The 4832-nt window shown below is 50.5% G+C and overlaps 1 pseudogene across 1 annotated transcript; it reads left to right on the top strand.

The window, feature by feature from the left end:
- The first annotated feature begins 275 nt into the window (after nucleotides 1-275).
- Nucleotides 276-1470, top strand: LOC112626298 (annotated as a pseudogene). Its single transcript, XR_003119860.1, has one exon. The product of XR_003119860.1 is annotated as a hsp90 co-chaperone Cdc37 pseudogene (transcript).
- Nucleotides 1471-4832: the final 3362 nt, after the last annotated feature.

Raw genomic sequence — 4832 nt, 5'->3', positions numbered from 1 at the left:
CAGAGTGGAATGTATCACATTCACTTCTACTTGTTCATGGAAGGTGAAAACCTGCTTAAGAAATTTCTCATTCTCAATTCCAGCAAGAGAGACTCGTTGGAGCAAATAATCAATGCTCCATGGATGAATGTATTCCATATCCCTCAAAAAGATGAACTAAACCCTATGTGGAGCCATTTTATGACTACAAGGACCTTCCCCCTCACGTGGCAACAGAGTTGATGGTGTCCGTAGGTTCCACACATGAAGAGATTTAAGACTTGCCTTGGGAGTCTCTAGCGCTGCTGCCGCCGCCACCCGAGCCAGAGTGGGCTGGGCCGCCAAGGCAAGATGGTGGACTACAGCATGTGGGACCACATAGAGGTATCTAATGATGAAGACGAGACGCACCCCAACATCGACACGGCCAGCCTCTTCCACTGGCGGCACCAGGCCCGGGGGCAGCGCATGGAGCAGTTCCAGAGAGAGAAGGAGGAACTGGACAGGGGCTGCCACGAGTGCAAGCGCAAGGTGGCCGAGCTCCAGAGGAAGCTGAAGGAGCTGGAGGTGGCCGAGGGCGGCAAGGCAGAGCTGGGGCGGCTGCAGGCCAAGGCGCAGCAGCTGCGCAAGGAGGATCCGGGCTGGGAGCAGAAGCTGGAGGAGATGCACAAGAAGGAGAAGAACATGCCCTGGAACGTGGACACGCTCAGAAAAGACGGTTTCAGCAAGAGCATGGTCAACACCAAGCCCGAGAAGGTGGAGGAGGACTCAGAGGAGGTGAGGGAGCAGAAACACAAGACCTTCGTAGAAAAGTACGAGAAACAGACCAAGCACTTCGGCATGCTCGTCACTGGGGTGACAGCCAAGAGTACCTGTCAGACAACGTCCACCTGGTGTGCGAGGAGACAGCCAATTACTTGGTCATCTGATGCATTGATCTAGAGGTGGAGGAGAAATGTGCACTCATGGAGCAGGTAGTCCCCGAGACAATCGTCATGCAGTTTATCCTGGAGCTGGCCAAGAGCCTGAAGGTGGATCCCCGGGCCTGCTTCCGGCAGTTCTTCACTAAGACTAAGACAGCCGATCGCCAGTACATGGAGGGCTTCGACGACGAACTGGAAGCCTTCAAGGAGCATGTGCGGGTCAGTGCCAAGCTGCACATCGAGAGGGCCATGAAGGAGTACAAGGAGGAGGAGCGCGAGAAGCGGCTCGGCCCTGGCGGCCTGGACCCCGTCGAGGTCTGCGAGTCCCTCCCCTCCCAGAGGATCTCCAGAAGTGCTTTGATGTGAAAGACGTGCAGATGCTGCAAGACGCCATCAGCAAGATGGACCCTACCGACACGAAGTACCACATGCAGCGCTGCTTTGACTCCGCCTCTGAGTCCCCAACTCTAAGGCCAGCGAGGCCAAGGTGGGAATGGAGGCGGGTCCCGGGAAACCGCTGCTGGAAACTGTTCCCAAGACGGGTGATGAGAAGGATGTCCGTGTGTGACCCCCACCCCCCAGCCGCCACCGCCGCCTGCTCGCAGGCCCCTACGCGCCCCTTTTCAGAAAACAGACGCCATCTCACCCGCTCCTGGCTTCCTCCACTAGCCTTGGCCCAGCCGGGGGGCCCACCGAGCCCTTCCTGGCCTCTCCACTGCCCCCACTCTCCAGCGCCCACTCAAGTCTCTGCTTTGAATCAAGGGGCTTCACTGCCTGCAGTCACTCATCAGCATTATGCCAAAGGCCGGGGGATCCGGGGAAGGGCAGAGGTCGCCAGGCTGGTCCACCAGGTAGTAGGGGAGGGTCCCCAACCAAGGGACTGGCTCTGGTCACTGGGTTCTGGTTTCACTGTCGTCTGCTTTCTGTGTCTTCTATTTGACAAACAGCGATTATGTTCCAATAAAGGATTTCAGATTCTCGAGGAAAAAAAAAGACTTGCAATGGGCCAGAGGTACAACAAGGCAATGCCTTTCGATCTGCTCTTGGGCTACAAGAGGTCCAAGCTGGAGTCTGCACCATCCCTTTGCATCCCCAGCCTTTGGCAGATCTGACCAACAGCAGCACACTTTCCCATGCCACAAGGTACAGCGCAGGGTCTCTGCCAGCTCCAAGCTTGAGTCTCAGGGAGCCTACCACTCCCACCTTTAACTGCTGTATTAGTGTGCAAGCGCTGCCATAATATCACAAACTGGAAGCTTAAACAGCAATTATTTTCTCATCGTTCTAGAGGCTGGCAGTCCAAGATCAAGGTGCCAACAGGGTTAGGTTCTTCGGAGGCCACCCTCCTTGTCTTGCAGAGTTTTCTCTGTGTCCTCACATGGTCTTTTTTCTGTGCCCATGCATCCCTGGTGTCTCTTCCTCTTTTTATAAGGAAGCCAGTCCTGTTTGATTGGGACCCCATCCTTATGTCCTTATTTAAACTTTAAAGGCCTGGCTGGGCGCAGTGCCTTACGCCTGTAATCCCAGCACTTTGGGAGGCCAAGGCAGGTGGATCACCTGAGGCCAGGAGTTCAAGACTAGCTTGGCCAACATGGTGAAACTCCATCTCTACTAAAAATACAGAAATTAGCTGGGGGTGGTGGCTATAATTCCAGCTACTAGGGGGGCTAAGTCAGGAGGATCACTTGAACCTAGGAGGCAGAGTAAGCCGAGATCATGCCACTGCACTCCAGGCTGGGCAACAGAGTAAGACTCTGTCTCAAAAAAAATCTTTACAGGCCTTAATTTTAAATCACCTCTTCAAAGGCCTTATCTCCAGATACAGTCACACTGGGGATTAGGGCTGTGACATATGAATGTTGGGGACATGGGGGTCACAATTCAGTCCTTAAAAATTGCTGCACTAAGAACATTCAGAGGACCAAGGCGGATCCGCAAGAGGTTCTGGAGATGGGGCAGAAGCCAGGGGCACAGCCAATGTGTCTGCCAGTGCCCCATGCAGCCTGGAGCCCGCTCCACAAACAGCAAGTTCTCCTTCAAGTTTATACAGAGGCATCTTTGTTTCAGGTTTGCCAAAAGGAACCTAAAAAAACTGAGTGGAGATGTTCAAAGCTGAAGAGGCCGAGCCACACTTGCTACACTTTATATATAGTATGAAGATCTCAGGCTCCATGGAGCCCAATGAGATGATGTGGGAATTTGGCAAGGTGCTCAACACAAACAGCTCTCAGGGCAAGCTGAATAAGAAATGGTGCTGCTGTGCATACATGGTGTGCCAGGCCAGCAGGGCTTTGTGCAGCGGAAGGTGGAGGTGTGCAAACTCCCACCGCAGTCTCTCAGAGTTCAGTGGAAACGCATGAGTGGCACCTCCCTGACCTTCAAAAGTATTGCCTCCAAATTCATGACAAAGATCCTCTCTACAAAACTCTACTCAGGCTCCCCTGAACTCTTTTTCACCTAGGCCTGACTTTTGGACTCCCGTGTCCATCTCTACATTGTCCAGTTTTAGCAAGAATCCTGCTAAGTTGGTTTAGACAGAAATCCCCCATCCTGCATGTCTAATCACCCCTGATATATATATATATATATATATATATATATATATATGTGTGTGTGTGTGTGTGTATATATATTTTTTTTTTTTTTTTTTTTTTGAGAGAGAGAGTCTCAATCTGTCACCCAGGCTGGAGTGCAGTGGCGTGATCTTGGCTCACTACAAGCTCTGCCTCCTGGGTTTACACCATTCTCCTGCCTCAGCCTCCCGAGCAACTGGAACTACAGGTGCCCGCCACCACGCCCGGCTAATTTTTTTTATTTTTAGTAAAGATGGGGTTTCGCCATTTTGGCTAGGATGGTGTTGATCTCCTGACCTCATGATTTGCTTGCCTCGGCCTCCCAAAGTGCTGGGATTGCAGGCGTGAGCCACCGCACCCAGCCTAATCACCCCTGATATCTAACCTGTTTTCTCATCCTCCACTATCCCCCAGGTGATGTCTGATCACCTGGTCTGTCTGCAGCAAGAAGCCTGATTAGGTCAGTACAGTCAGAATCTCCCTTATCACTGATGTTTTCCCTTAGTAATTTTCCATACACTGACTGCCCCCGTCCCCGTTCCTTGGCTATAAATTCCCACTTCCCCCTGCTGTATTTGGAATTCAACCCAATTCTATCCTGAAGGCTTTTTTTCCCTATTGCAATACTGAACAAAATCTGTTTTTACCACTTTAACTACTGCCAAGCTCTGGTTTTCTTAAACAACGAAGGAGATTAAGGTTTAAAAAGCTGTCAGGAGCCACCTAGGAGACAAGAGGAAGAGCGAATTGGCCACCAGGCACTCAGCTCCACTCCAAGCTGCAGAGATTAAACTGGACTGTTTCTGGGGCACTTCTCCTGTCCCATGCCCTGCATCTTTTTTTCTTCCATATTTGTAGGTGAGGGAAGATGGTTCTGTAAAATAAAGATTAAAATAAAAAAAAGAAAACTCTTCTCTTCCCTCCTTCCTGTTTCCTTTCCCTGTTCCTTCTGCTTCCTCTCCCCTTCATGGGCTTCTGACCTACGCTATAAGACTTTGATTACATACAGGGAGAATTGGGCAAATAATTGAATACATCTAAGATAATGGGAACCAGGTTTCTCACTGGAGGGAGTTACAAATATGGAAAAGAGGAGGACAAAAATAAATCTGATGTTGAATTGGAATTGGAGATATTGGTGTGGACTTGTGGTTTTTAATATAAAGAGAAATAAATATGTATGTGTGTATGTGTCCATTCTATCCACTAAGATGGCCTAGGAGCATGACATACCAGTACCAGTGAGTACTCCTAGTGCCCAGATCTTGGTTCCTACATACCATTCCCCACTAAAGAAAATTAAGGCTCTTTGGAGAAATGGCAGACTCCAGGGCTAGGTAGGGAAATACAAGAGAAA

This window comes from Theropithecus gelada, chromosome 6 (genome assembly GCF_003255815.1).
Source record: "Theropithecus gelada isolate Dixy chromosome 6, Tgel_1.0, whole genome shotgun sequence".
Classification (NCBI taxonomy): domain Eukaryota; kingdom Metazoa; phylum Chordata; class Mammalia; order Primates; family Cercopithecidae; genus Theropithecus; species Theropithecus gelada.
The sequence above is the reverse complement of the archived record's forward strand: the minus strand, read 5'-3'. Positions and strand labels throughout refer to the sequence as shown.